We start from the raw sequence: 16,432 nt of genomic DNA on the forward strand, positions 1-16,432 counted from the left end.
CTTGAAAACTGTACTCATCTCAGAACCTCCTAAATTTGAAGAATTCAGACATGTGTGTGCATCATTTCAGTCCCTCATTAGTGAACGCTTGCTGACTGAGCGAATCTACCAGAACCATCAGTCCTGACTAAGCAGAATGCAGGGTGGTGTATTGTCTCAACAGTGCCTCGGGTCGAGAACGTGACAGAACAACATCAGGTAATATTGGGGTGTGGGGTTTTCTGGGGTGGGACAGCAGCAGGAGCGGGAACGTGTGGAAAGTGAAGAACCCATGGTCCGAGTGCATATTTACACCGACAAATTCTGGGATCGAAATCACTCTCCAGAGGACAGCATCATGTAATTAATCATTCGCTATTTGCAAATGCATCGCTTTTCACAGGAGTCTTCTTCAGTGTCAGCTATTTGGCATCTCACTATCCCTGAAATTCATCTTTCTTTTAAATTTCAGACAGGGCTACCTGATTGGATCAGGTTCGCAGCCCTAATTTGGGAACTCATACCCTATGATATCCAGCTGGCTAATCCCAGGGCAATAACAGGCAGCTATGAATCTTCATCAGTAAAATGCAGAATATCGGGCAAGAAATTGAAAAGCTGATCCCCCATTACGCTGAGTACACATTAGGTCCATGAACATGTGGCTGAAAGCATTGGTTCCAGGAAGAAGGGTTTTAGATGTCTCGATGTTTGGCGAGGTTTCTCGGCCTGGTGTGATCTGAATACATTGGAAACATGGGTTTTGATTTAATTGGATGGCGAATGATACTCTTTTGGGGAAACATACTCTCGCTATTGTGAAATATTTGTTCAATCTTGTCAGAGTTTTGGGAACTTGAAAAAAAAGCACAGTTAGCAGGGAAATGGCCACTTGAAGGAGGAAATCTGTGAGTGAAAGAGAAAGGCCACAAAAAGACATTCTGGATCGATGAAGACGTTCTCTTTCAGAATTCCAATCTACAGGTCAAACCCTCCTCTTACATGCCTCACAAATTCAGGGACAGAGTTCTTTCTGATGTCTTACTTTCTCATTTTTAGGATATCCCAAGATTGTATCCAATAGGTCATACACATCCTGTCAACGTCCCACATTTTTTTGTTATTTGTGACTATGCTTGCTTCACGTGGACAGAAATAGATCATTTTAAGGACTAACCTATTCCATCTCACAAGTTTGAATTGATGTGCAACAAGTTAATTTACTTTCTCTAAAACGTACAGACACAATGCAGTAGTATGAATTTACAATATTAATACAGAGGGAAGATTGATTTTAAAATGCTTGAATTGTATATTAAAGTGGAGAATGAAGAATTGGACTCTAAAATTCGGATGCTGAATCTAAATAATGAAGTAATGGATTGAGGAACCTTAGAGAAGAGGTTCTCGTTATATTGATATCTGCTAAAAAGGAAGCAATTCCTGAATGGTTTGCAGCACTGATTCAGCTGCCTCCAGGTCAACAATGTTACAGGAAAGGCGATGGGAGCAGCCCTGCCTGACTATCGATTAATGAAGAAGCTTTCTGTTTCCCACCCATTGATTGAGGCTGCACGAATAATGCTGGTGGACAGCAGTCGGATTCATTGGTGGAATCCCTCCACAAAGCCTAACTTTGAGAGAATATCCTTCAAGAATGTGTGAGAGATCCTGTCAAGGACATCCTTATGCAGGCTGATGAGGCGGGTTTCTGACTCCCCTGTCCTGCATGGAGGCGATTCTGTCCTTAAGAATTGTGAGGCTGCCCGTACAGATCAGATCTGTTCGGGGTGAATCACTGACCCCAAAGCAGAACTGAGCCGGTTGGTGATGACCTTATTCAAGAAATTTTAATTTACATTGAGCAATGAAGTGGGTCGTCAGTCGTCCTCTCCCCCTTCTGATTGTAGGTGAGGGGGATGACACCTGTCCTCATGGGTTCACACTGACTACCTGTCAGAAGCCTACTGTTGTCCACTTCAAGCAGGTCCTGGCCAAGCAGGTCTGACACAGTTTAAACAACTAAGTTGGTAAGCTGTCACTTCCTGGTGTCTTACTCGTTTTTAAGGACTCGAGGGTCTTGGTCAGCACATCCAGAAATAACGGTTGCAGCAACCTCCCCCATGTGCTTTCGTCTAAGACCTACATGACAGGGAGCAATGACTGGGAGGTTGCACTCTCTGTGGGCTTCGTGCCATGCAGTCTGACATAAAAGGATTTGCTGATCCTCAGGATTCAGGCTCAGATAACGCTACAGATCCATCTTCTCCCTTCAGGCTCTGAGCACATAGCTCTCTCTGTGCAACCATTCAAAGACCAAACGTGACCACGCCTCCTCCTGCTCCACAATGTGAACCCTGGACTTAGAAAGCATCTTGGAGGCGTCTGAGATAAAGGGTGCGGGTTCCTGGCTGTCCACTTCCTGAATACCTTCCATGACATCAACCTCTATCGTCTACATGATATGAAGATTCTGCAAACGTTTCTGGAGTTTTTACATTCTCCCCGTTTCTCTCTCACCTTCAGAAGACTTTCGACAGAAAGGTCCTCCAGATGTTCCGCTTGACGGTTTCCCATAAGTCAAAGGGTGACTCAAACTGGGGCTTCACGTTTCTCCAGCCGATGGTAACCCTGTTGAATCCTCCATATTTTCTGGGATCAGCAGTTTCACATTCAGTTTCCACGTTCCATTGTAGAGCAGTGGTCAGTGAAGAACACCAGCTTGGCATTGTTGAATTTGTCCGAAACCAATCCCAGCCTCTCTAGTCTCACTTGACGTGTGAATCACTCTAGTCCTGGTGAACCTCGCTCGTAAAATTCTTCCTGAATTTTGTTTTAAGAAGGCTGCATTGGCAAGCTCCTGAGTCCATTTGATTCGAATCACCAGGCCGGGCACATCCTTCTTTTCCCTTGGCTAATCTTCATCATCAACTTCTGCTCCTGTGGCGGCGAACTTGGAGGAATATGGCATCAATAGTATCTGCAGCAGCAGCATTGCGGACCTGGAACAGGAATCTCGGCATCGGTAGTCACTATGGTAGACCTTGGTTCATTATCCAAAATTTTCTTGATTGATTACATTGAACTGGTCTTAATGAAACCATGGAACTGAGATATAAACCGAGGAAGCACTGCCAAATTCAATCAGGCCAGACAGATGCACACGCCTTCAACTTGATTGAACGTGGAATAGGTTGTTGATGAGACATTGCTCCAATATTTTAAGTATCCAATACAGTTTTACATTATATTCTTCCTGCGATAGAAACTAAATTTAACTTAAGCTAATTACATTGTTATGTCAAACAGCTGCTACGCCACTGCTATCAGAAATTACCTGGATAACTGACGAGAAGAAGGTCAGAAATCAAACAAAAGTTTCTGATTTCAAGTAAACTGATTGGACGACAACCTGGTGTTGTGTGACTTGGGACTTAGCCATCCAGGTTCAACGCCAGCACCTCCACATCAAAGATAAATAAGCCACTTAAGTCAGACAGATCTCACACAATCTCCAGACAATATCAGGACAAAGAAGCAGGAAGCTTGGGAGTATAAGGAAAAGCCACAAGTCCAGTTTGATGAGTTATAATTGGGAATTTTAAATAAGGGTGTGGGCATAGACATTTCAGCCTGGCATGTTGCTGGGAATAGTGGAGGAAAAGACTGATTTTTAAAGGTTTTGTGTGTGTGTGTATATGTATATATAAAATATATATATATATTATATATATATAAAACCACGTCTCACTCTTAGTGTAAAATAAGGTCCACCAAGCAAGTAGATCAGTCCATTCTGATATGGAGGTGTAGGTACATACTCTTCCTTTAAGGGAGACTGTAACTTTAAGAGACACTGGAAGCTGGCATGGACTTAGAGTGGCACTGGTTGTGCTAATAATTTAAAATGTAACATTTGACTGTGAAACCAATAATTCTGTTCAGTTGCCATGGTATGCAACAAATATTAATTTGGTCAATCAGTTTACATTATGCCCCAAGATACCAAACTTAAATCCAAATTGAATTTAGTGTTTTTATGGCATCAAACCAATGAAATGATCTGATGCTTTGGAGTATAAAACCGGGTTTTTGAATATTTGGGAGAGAACAGAACAGAAAAGAACAGGCGCAAGCACCAAAAGACTGCGAGCTGAATAACTCTCTGAAAGGTACCTGTTCATAAGAAATTTGTGCAGCAAAACACCAAAGCTGATCTAGAGAATTCGACAAATAAATTTCGACATCCAAAGAAGTCAACTGCAATTAAAAGTGATTTGCCATAAAGTTATAATACATTTATTAGACCATTACAGAGGAGTGGGAGGTAAAATGTAGGTTTAAGAGAATGGAGTTCTAAATAGTCTTTTTAATGTTTTGTGTCAGACTTAAAGAATAAAATTGTTAATTTTTACTTGGAGTAGTGAAATCTGGGATAGATGTTTGCCTCTCGAACTTGAACACATTATGGTGCGAGGTGAGCTTCTCTGTGTGTCGGCTTTACATTAGCACAAGGGTTTAGCTCATGTCGTAACAATACAGAAATGAAACGTAAAATGGATATTGTCAATGGTTACAGACAAATGTCCAACATATTGATTAATCATTTTGCCTTAGCATTTTCGAGGAAAATAAAATCAACAAAATTTTCAGTCATGTTCTTTTGGGAAGTAAATTGTCATCCTTATCTAGTCTAGCCTATGTGTAACTCTGGACCGACAGCAATGTGGTTGACTCTTGACTGCTGTCAGGGTTGGGCAAAAATCGTCTGAGACAGACGTTACACTGCAGTTGTACAAAGGGTCGGTTTTCACTTGGAGAACTGTGAGCAGATTCAGGCACAACACCTTAAAAAGGACATATTGGCCTTTGATAGGGTATGATGTCCATTTACAAGAATTATACCTATAGTTTAGGAGCTCAGTTATAGACTGATACTGGACAATTTAGTGTCTTGTTTCTTAACAATTGAGCAGAGAGTGTGTTTAGAGGTAAACTATTTCCACTGTTTGGGGTTTCGAACACAACGGACATACTCTGAGAAATAGGGCCATTGTGTTGCGGAGAGATGTTTGGTAGCACTTCCACACAAAAAAGGTGGGGGATGTTGAGTCCTTTCTTCCACGAAAGACAGTAGGTGCTGGATTCATTATTTATTTTCACTCTGCGACAGATTTGTTTTTTCGTTAAACATAGATAATAAGGGATAAGGTTCAAATACAGGTGAATGGAGTTAGACTACAGAACAGCCATTGAATGTCAGAACAAGCTCACGGGGGTTGAATGGCCTGCTGTTATTTTCCTATTCATCTCCTCCTACAGCCTACCCAAGGCATTGATATCCTTCCTAAAGTGTGGTGTTCAGGAGTGCGCAGACCTCAATTTTAACGCAATACGAGCCATTCGCTTTTCAAGAGTACAATTCCTATCTGTTTCTCCCAACTGTGACTAAAACGGTGAATTATAAAGGTGTGATAGCATTTCCCTTCCCTTTATATTCTAATTCGGTTTTGTAAAGATTATTTTAGACAAACCTGCTCAACCAATCAATTTCCGAAAAGAAATGTTCACCTCCAAGTCTTGATGTTATCATCTCCCCTCCAGAATTGAGTCAGTTAACTTGTATTGCCTTCCTTTATCAAAAAGAATAAAGCTTTCACACTCCCTTCATTATCTGCCATTTGCCTGCCCGTTTTACAGTTTAGTGATATAAAGTTTATCTAGAAATATCCAACGAATGGACAGTGAATAGTTGCAATATCTGGAATACTGCACGGTGCCTTCATTTAAAATATTGCTCAGCGGGGAGGACAGAAAGGCAGAGACGTAATAAATTTCACTGACATTTTATTATTATTTTTATTTCAAAGGACGAAGCATTGCTTAGTTTTCAATGATGGAATGAGTGTGCTATTGGCATAGGTATACCCAGCAACGCTGGAAAAGGAGAACGGTGGAACAGGTGGCTATTCAACTCTGATTTCTCTCTACAAATGCTGTTAGGAATGCTGAGGTTTTCCAGGAATTTCTGCTTTGTTTCTGGTTGAGAGCATCCGTAGTTCTTCCAGTTTTTATTCAGTTCCTTCTCCAGCCTTCCACACAGCAGGAGATCATTGAGCAGTTGGAGGTGATGGCCGAGTGGGATTCTCACTGTACTACTCATCCAACCAACCAAGCCATCTTCTTGGGGCATGGTTTCAAATCGCACTGTCGTAGATGATGGAATTTGAATTCAATGAATGTCCGCAATTTAAGAGTCCAATGGTGAACTCAAGTCGCTTGTCTGTTCGGTAAAGCCTTTTCAAGAGGGAAACGACCATCCTTACCTGGTCAGGAATGCATCTGACTCCAGAACTTCAACCATGTGGTTGACACTTAACAGCTTCGAGGCAATTATGGATAGGCAATAATAAATACTGGCAGCAAACATCCCAATATCACCTCTCACCGAAATTGAGTAAAGCTGGAAATAGTCTCCATTACCCTGTATTTATTCATTTCTAACGTCTTCTATTTGTTCCACTCCATTTCCCTGAATTTAAGCGTTTATGTTTCCCTGTATGCAAATCTTTCCCTGTTCATCGTACTCTGATAACTTTTATGTAACCATACTCCTCATTCTCTCCACATTTCTGTGTCTTTCAACTTCTTTCTCTCTGTATTTAAGCCTCTCCCTGTTAGCCTGTATTTAAGCCATTGTCATAAATCATTCCTCTCTAATCGCTGCCCTGTCTTTAACCCTCTTCCTATTACTCTGTAATTAGTAAATAATAGAATGCCTACATTGTGAAAACACGCCCTTCAGCCCAACAAATTCTCACCAACCCTCTGAAGAGCATCAAACCCAAATCCATTTCACTGCCCTTTTACACAACATTTACCCTGATTAATGTACCTCACGAACACATCCCTGAATACCATGTGTAAATTAGCATGGCCCATTTATCTAAGCTGCACAGCTTTGTATTATGGGCGGAAACTGGAACATCTGGAGGGAACCCACTCAGACAGGGGGAGAATGTGAAAATTCCACATAGGCAGTCGCCCGAGTCTGGGTTCGCATCCGGCTTCCGGGAGCTATGAAGGCAACACTGGAAAACTCTGAGCCACCCTGCATCCTATCCTATTCCTCTTTAATAATCCTGTCATTATCCGCTCTTGCTCCTAGCCTGTATTTAACCACCTCTCTCTCACCCTGTTTTCCATCCTCTTCCTGTTAATATCTATTTAATCAGCCCATATTATTCTACACAACTACACTCCACTGAGCCTGCTCCATTTAAACCCCACCCATCACAATATTTAACCATCTCTGTATTCAGCTTTCTCCCCATTGTTCTCTGATTAGCCCACTCACTATTACTTTCTACTTAATGCCCTCAATTATCCGATTCAAACCTCGTCTCATTAGTCTGTTCATATTATTGTCTGCTACTCTGTATTAACTCCCTTCCCTTTCCCCTGCACTTAGCTGTCACCCTGCTCGACGATATTCAACACCCTCCCTATTATTTTCTATTTTCTCCTCTCCCTTTTACTCTGTTAAACTCTCTTCCCTTCCACGTAAGCGAACTCACCCTGCAGTTACTCATACATAGTATGTCACCCTGACCTAGCTGGTTACTGGAGTGTGCTGAAACCCTCACATTCCTCTGTATATCTCTCAGCCAGGACTCCTCAGTGGGCTTGGTTAACAGTCCTAATCAAGGAACTCATATTCAATGAGATCTACCTCACTGCAATTCCCACAGCTTCCACTGTATTTGCTCTCTCTCCGTGCCCCTGCAATCAACACACTTCCTTCACCTGTATGTTCTTCTCCTCCATTACTTTGTATTAAATCCTTTCCCTTTTCTGTCTTCAACTCTCTCCCAGTTACCCTGTTTTCAATGTTCGCGTATTACCCTTATGGGATTTGAAGGCATGCATTATACCTTGGAGAGAAAGAAAAAGCTTTTGAGGTGGCAAGACTTTACAGACACCTGTTAAGTGAATATTTCGCATTATCAGAGTATACTGGAAAATTAGAGGTATGTTACATCTGGCTGCTATGTTAAAATTTAACCAAGAAGTGTTCATGATGCCCAAGAATTACAAACCCCAATCGATTTTGAATGTTACGGTTTTGACAACATTGAACCAATGACAAGATGGATGCCTGGGGTATAAACAAGCCGGAATTTTGGACAGTTAGCCAGAGAGAGCGACCATCCGCCATCATCAGAGTATCTGGTTGCAAAATACTCTCTATCAAAAGTTCCTTTTCATATGAAGCAGCTTTGCCTCAAAAGACCGAAGAAGATGCATGGAATTTTTCAGCTGAAAGAAGATAGACACAGACGGCTGCTGTCTGACTTCGAAGATTAGGTTGACACAATTTAAAGAGGGACTTTTATTTGATCAAAATATTGTCACAGATTTGAAGGTAATTCACAGGCTTTTAACAGAAAGGAGGCTTAGACTTGTATATAGTTGTGTAGAATTCACTTTTAGAGGTAAATGATAAAATTGATATTTTTCTTTAATTCGTGGAATTTGGGACATTCTCTGTCACTCATACATTAACTGCTTATGAGGCGAGGTGACCTTTTTCTCTGTGTTGGCTTAATTAGCAGAAGGGTTCACCACTGTATCATAAAACTCTCCATTCCATCGTCTCTATTCCCTTGTATTGAACTCTCTTCAAGTTACTCTCTGGTTAATACTCTCCGTGCTTTTGGTATTAAATCGTTTCCGTTTCCCCATAGTTAACACTTTCCTCACTCAATTACAAACCATCTTGTTCCAATAAAACTCAATTTAAGCATTTCTCTGTGAGTTTGCATTCAATCCCATCCCGTTATGCTTTATTTTACCCTCTCGCTATTACTTTCTCTTTAAACTTTCTATTATTATTGCCTATTTAATCCGATGACTATCATTCTGCATTGAATTCTCTCCCTGTCACAATCTTTAGTCCCTTCTATAACTCTCTCTATCTTCCCGTGATGCTTTTCAATTTTTGTTTTCCTTTCCAGAATGTGTGTTCCCCACACAATAACCAGAGATCGAGTGTCCCTGCTAAATCATTTATCATAACTGCTAACACGTGATCGCCGCTGCTGTGTGTTACCGCCTCTCTGGCTGGCGCTGGAATTGAAAATGTTCCCAAAGCACCGGAGGGGCTCAGCAGCAAACCACACGTCAGACAACATGTTGCTGATCGGGATGAGGCAGGCATGACTTCAACATATACTATTATTTACATAATAAAAGCAACTGCTCTGATATACAACAAAAATTATGTGCAAAGTGGAACAGTCACAATACAAAGTAATATTCATGGAAATAAACTGAAACAGTTCCAATTCACAACTTCTATATACAAAATGAAACAGCTCCAGTACATTTCAATATTTACATCTCGATATGAACCGGTCCACTCTGCAATATTAAAATATGAACACGAACAGTTCGAATGCACAGCTGTTATACACAATATGAACCATTTTATAACAGCTTCAAGACTGATGTATAAACGTAAATGCTTCAGAAACACAAAATTATTTAAATATAAACATGTGCAACTGCAACACACATCAATGATTATATATAATAGAAAATACAAAATTGTTTGTTCAGAGATAAACCAATACGTATATACAAGCATGAACAGCTCAGAAACCAAATAGGAATTGAATACGAAGATGAATGCTTTTCAGACACAACTACATTTATCTTTACAAATGAGTAAATATCTTAAATATATTTACATATAAATTGGAACAGCTCAAATCATACAAAAAGTAGTCGATCAGCACAGAAAAAGTTACACTGCACAGAGTAAGAGATATTACACACCAACCTGCAAGAACTGGCAGACACCTTTTATACATATACACAAAACCCCTTAAAAACAGTTACTGAACCATAACCACAATGAGGTATAGACAGGGAACAACACTCAGAAACAAACAGAGACAAAACCATAGAGGAACACAGAGAAATCTGCTGGGGGTAGGAAGATATTGACACACGGACAAACAGCCAAGCACAGTCTGAACAACACACTCACCTGCTTAAACAAGAGCACAGACAGACAGAGCCACACCTTCCATTCCTCAATAATACACCAACAGTCAGAGATTCTCCCACATACAGTCAAGGAACCACCGTGTCATGCTGACGTCAACACACACACACAATTCGAGACACAGACAGAGAGTGACGTCGCCACAAAAAGCAATAAAACATGCCTGAAGAACATGCCTGAATAAAACATTCCTGAAGAAGGGCCTGTGCCCGAAACGTCGAATCTCCTGTTCCCTGGATGCTGCCTGACCTGCTGTGCTGTTCCAGCAATAAAGTTTCAGAATAAAACATGCCCACATATATTGACCCTCACACACCAGAAGTGAAACACAAAAACACGAACTCCCAATCAGTATCAAGTAGAGAGAGAGGGAGATAATAAAAGTGCATGACATGGAGGGGATGTTCATTCACTGAAAGGTAATTAGTATTACGTCAAGGTATTGCTGGTTGTGTTTGTGAATTTTGTGTTTTGCAAGAATCACCTCATCGGGTAATATCAGTGAATGAAGAAATGTGGAAGTGATTTCAGTCAATTCATTTGAGAAAGTGTTAAACTGAAACTCTACTTATCTGATGTGGAGGAAGTGAGGACTGCAGATTCTGGAGATCAGAATTGACAGTGTGGTATTTGAAAAGCATAGCAAGTCAGGCATCATCCGAGGAACAGGAGAATCGACGGTTCCGACATAAACCCTTCATCAGGAAAAGGGCCTGATGTAGTCAATTTGAGAAAACGAAACAGAGGGTGAGGAATAGATAGGAAGATAAAGCACGAGATAGAGACAAAGGCAGATAGAGAGACAAAGCTAGAGGGAGACAGAAACAGAGTGTAGATTCGTTGTATCAGTTAAGATTCTGTGAATAAACTGCTGTCTGCGTCTAATCATAGTTGCCAGTGTGAGTCTCTCCTTCCGAAAGAACACGCAAAGACGGGACCCCGCGGGTCCGTCTTAACAAGGTAAATAATAAAATTGATATTTTTCTTTAATTAGTGGAATTCGGGACATTCTCTGTCACTCATACATTAACTGCTTATGAGGCGAGGTGACCTTTTTCTCAGTGTTTGGCTTAATTAGCAGAAGGGTTCACCACTGTATCATAAAACTCTCCATTCCATCGTCTCTATTCCCCTGTATTGAACTCTCTTCAAGTTACTCTCTGGTTAGTACTCTCCGTGCTACTTGATATTAAATCGTTTCCGTTTCCCCATAGTTAACACTTTCCTCACTCAATTACAAACCATCTTGTTCCAATAAAACTCCATTTAAACATTTCGCTGTGAGTTTGCATTCAATCCCATCCCGTTATGCTTTATTTTACCCTCTCGCTACTACTCTCTCTTTAAACTTTCCATTATTATTGCCTATTTAATCCGATGACTATTATTCTGCATTGAATTCTCTCCCTGTCACAATCTTTAGTCCCTTCTATAACTCTCTCTATCTTCCCGTGATGCTTTTCAATTTTTGTTTTCCCTTCCAGAATGTGTGTTCCCCACTCAATAATCAGAGATCGAGATTCCCTGCAAAATCATTTATCACAATTGCTAACACGTGATCGCCGCTGCTGTGTGTTACCGCCTCTCTGGCTGGCGCTGCAATTGCAAATGTTCCCAAAGCACCGGAGGGGCTCAGCAGCAGAACCACACGTCAGACAATATGTTGCTGATCGGGATGAGGCAGGCATAACTTCAACATATACTATTATTTACATAATAAAAACAACTGCTCCGATATACAACAAAATTTATGTGCAAAGTGGATCAGTCACAATACAAAGTAATATTCATGGAAATAAACTGGAACTGTTCCAATTCACAACTACTATACACAAAATGAAACAGCTCCAGTACATTTCAATATTTACATCTCGATATGAACCGGTCCACTATGCAATATTTAAATATGAACACGAACAGTTCGAATGCACAACTGTTATACACAATATGAACCATTTCCTTACAGCTTCAAGACTGATGTATAAACGTAAATACTTCAGAAACACAAAATTATTTAAATATAAACATGTGCAGCTGCAACACACAGCAATGATTATATATAATAGAAAACAGTTCAGAGATAAAACAATACTTATATACAAGCATGAACAGCTCAGAAACTAAACAGGAATTGAATACGAAGATGAACACTTTTCAGACACAACTACATTTATCTTTACAAATTAGTAAATATCTTAAATATATTTACATATAAATTGGAACAGCTCAAATCATACAAAAAGTATTCGATCAGCACAGAAAAAGTTACACTGCACAGAGTAAGAGATATTACACACCAACCTGCAAGAACTGGCTGACACCTTTTATACATATACACACAACCCCTTAAAAACATTTATTGAACCATAACCACAATGAGATATAGACAGGGAACAACACTCAGAGACAAACAGAGACAAAACCAAAGAGGGACACAGAGAAATCCTGCTGGGGGTAGGAAGATATTGACACACGGACAACCAGCCAAGCACAGTCTGAACAACACACTCACCTGCTTAAACAAGAGCACAGACTGACAGAGCTACACCTTCCATTCCACAATAATACACCAACAGTCAGAGACTCTCCCACATACAGTCAAGGAACCACCGTGTCATGCTGACGTTAACACACACACACAACCCGAGACACAGACAGAGAGTGACGTTGCCACAAAAGGCAATAAAACATTCCCACATATATTGATCCTCACACACCAGAAGTGAAACACAAAAACACAAACTCCCAATCAGTATCAAGTAGAGAGAGAGGGAGATAATAAAAGTGCATGACATGGAGGGGATGTTCATTCACTGAAAGGTAATTAATATTACGTCAAGGTATTGCTGGTTGTGTTTGTGAATTTTGTGTTTTGCAAGAATCACCTCATCGGGTAATATCAGTGAATGAAGAAATGTGGAAGTGATTTCAGTCAATTCATTTGAGAAAGTGTTAAACTGAAACTCTACTTATCTGATGTGGAGAAAGTGAGGACTGCAGATGCTAGAGATCAGAATCGACAGTGTGGTATTTGAAAAGCATAGCAAGTCAGGCATCATCCGAGGAACAGGAGAATAGACGGTTCTGACATAAACCCTTCATCAGGAAAAGGGCCTGATGTGGTCAATTTGAGAAAACGAAACAGAGGGTGAGGAATAGATAGAAAGATAAAGCACGAGATAGAGACAAAGGCAGATAGAGAGACAAAGCTAGAGGGAGACAGAAACAGAGGTACTGACAACAAGGACCTTAGAGATAGGGAGAGATAGTGACATTGCGAAAATAGGGAGAGACGGAGGAAGGGCGGACAGAGACAGCAACATGGAGAAAGAGGCAGAGAGACAGAAGGCAATGCCCTTGTAATGGAAATGTACAGGATGAAAACTCAAGAAACAAGGTCAAAACTGAAAACAAAAACGTGCATTAAACAATAACCATATTAGATGAGGGGATCATCAAAACTTTGAGACTTTCTCTTTTGGTAATAAACTGTTTATTGAGAGCTGAACAGAAAGATTCTGGCAGTGATCAGATTGTATCTGTTTTTGTCCCTCACCCTCCTCCTGTGCAGGGTCAATGCAGAGACCCCTCTTAGCGGTCTTCAATACTCATCCATAGGACAGTCCAAGATCCCAACGTTCCAGCTGAACCCATCACTCACAGCCAGTCTGTCATTTCCAATCACTGCTGCAGCTTCTTTCCATCCTACCCTGCCCCTGACCGTCACCTCTTCCCCATTTCATGCTGTCCCTTTGTCACGTCCTTCAATGTTTCTAAAGGTGGAGGTGGATAGGATATTGTTAAGCTTGTTAGGTGGTGATCTTTATCAGGGCACAGACAAAAAATGCGGATAAACTTTAGAACTGGATGAGCCACGATCTTCTGGAATGGTCGGCGGACCAAACTCGAAGGGTTGAATGGCTTCCTGCTGCTCATTGTCTGTGTGTCCCATGTTTCACAATCCGTCAGTCAATCAGGGCTAGCAGCGTGTTCCTGTGATGGCGAATGGTGACCCATCCTGTTTCCCCCGCTCCATCCACCGTTGAGTGCTATACTCAGATCCATGTCATTGTGCTGATAGAATCCTGGCTGTACATTTGCAATTCCAGCAGTGGGAACACTGAGGCTGCCTCTGCAGCTCTCTCAGTTATTTTGCTGATTTATTAAGTGAAGAATTTACGTGACCATTTGGTGCACCGCATTCCTGAAATTCGCTCTGAACTTGAGTATAGTTGCTGCATAAAATGTTTGTGCTGCAGCTGAAACCCTTCAGCATTTCTACACTGAACACAAACTTATTTGTAGAACGACTGTACTTTCCAGCAGTTGTGCAGTTAATACTGTAATATAAGAAATTTGCACCGTCCACTAACAACAGAATTATGAAGCTGATGGATAGGGCGAAGAGAGAAATCACTGACTTCCTCCAGCTCCACATCCCTGTGCCTTTGTGACTCTCTCCCTTCCTCTGTCCTCTCAGGCTCTTGCGGACTAGACTGGCCACTGAAATGTACCTGAGGATTTCCTCAAACACCTTGCCCACCAACGACATAAACTCACCAGCCCATAGTTCTCTGGCTCTTCCTTAGCTTCTTTCTTATATAGTCGCAACACTTGAGCCAACCTCCAGCTTTCTGGCAGCTCACCTGTGACCAGCAATGATAAAAGTATCTCAGCGAGTTTCCCAGCAATTACTTCCCTCGCTTCCAAAGGAGTTCACCACAGCAAACTGTAGAATTTGAACTATGAATAAGTCCGAAATTAAAGATGTGAATGATGACCACAAATCCAATGTTGATCGTCAGTTCATTTCTGTAGTTTAGAGAGGGAAAACTCCATCCTTAAGTGGGCAAGAGATGCGTGATTCCAGACCTACGGATATGTGATAGTGAATTGCCCTCTACGCAATTAGGGATGGGCAATAAATATTGGTGCCAGCCTGTGATACCATCTTCCCGTGATTGAATAAAAAGAATCCATTTCTGAGACCGATGCAAAGGAAGTGGAAGAGGCAATTTAACTAAAGTTTAGATTGTAAAGAGGAATAGCTGAAGGCCAATCATCCCCTCCCATGTGTATACAGAAACATCAGATGGGCAATACGTCAGAAGGGAAAGGGAAGTTCTCGTGAGTTGGGCATGTGTGAAGTTCAATGTCAATTGGATTGGGAATGAGGCAGTAGTCGGTGAGGTGGACACAGGTGATCTTGGGATGCAAAGAACGCCAGAGTCAACTAATGTTGGCAATGACGAAAGGAGAGCCAAGTCTCAATATTGAGGGTTTGAAAATTGAAGGGATGACACCTTATTGTGGTTGCTCATCAGAAAACGATGCCTGCTCCCCCCACCAATTCTCACTAAAGTCTGAAATCATTTATGTTGCCATATATGTAATCCTTCCACAATTCTAAAAATTAATTCTGAGAGGGAGTTTGTGAAGTGATACATTTTCACGAAATAAATCAAAGGCTGTGGATACTGAAAATATGAAACAGAAACAGTAATAACTGACGAAACTCAATAGGTATGGTATCGCCTGTGGAGAGAGAAACAGGTTTGATGCAATCATTCTTCTTCAGAGCACCTTCCTCTCAAAACATCATCTCGGTGTTGTCCTCTCACAAGGCGCTTACTGCAAATAAAGAACAGGGATTGATTTCCAAAATGAAATTAAGATTCAGAGTGTTCATATTAATCTACTATGAAACATTTGTTTGACAGATCTTAGCAGACTGAGCTTGGTTGGAGTCATTGAGATATAGAGCATGGAAACAGTCCCTTTGGTCCAAATCGTCCATGCCGATCAGATATTCGAACATCATCTATCACTATTTGCCCCCAGAACCCCATAAATCTTTCCACTTTCATTTACTCATCCAGTTGCTTTTTAAATGTTGTAATTATACCATCTTTCTTAATTTCCTGTGGCAGTTCAATTCCATACATGCACTAGTCTTAGCTTTTAACTCTTTCCACTCTCACCCTCAACCTATGCTCTCTCTCTCTGGTCTCTCATAGACCAGGGAATGTACTCTGTCTGTGTACCTTATCTATGACCCTCATGATTTTTTCAATCTCTATAATATCACCCCTAGCTCCAACGTCCCATTAAAAACTGAACTATTCAGTCTCTCACTGAAGCTCAAACCCTCCAATCCTGGTAATATCCTTGTGAATCGTTTCTGAACATTTTCATGTTTCATACCATCCTTGCTTTCAGAGTGAGACTAGAATGTTACACGTTTTTTCCCAAAAGAGGACTAAGCGATGTCTTGTACAGCTGCAACATGACCTCACAACTCCGCTAATCAATGGTCTGACCAATCAAGGACCACATACCAAGCGTCTTCTTCACTGTCCTACCTACCGGAGACTCCACTTC

Source organism: Chiloscyllium plagiosum, chromosome 46 (assembly GCF_004010195.1).
Source record: "Chiloscyllium plagiosum isolate BGI_BamShark_2017 chromosome 46, ASM401019v2, whole genome shotgun sequence".
NCBI classification, from domain to species: domain Eukaryota; kingdom Metazoa; phylum Chordata; class Chondrichthyes; order Orectolobiformes; family Hemiscylliidae; genus Chiloscyllium; species Chiloscyllium plagiosum.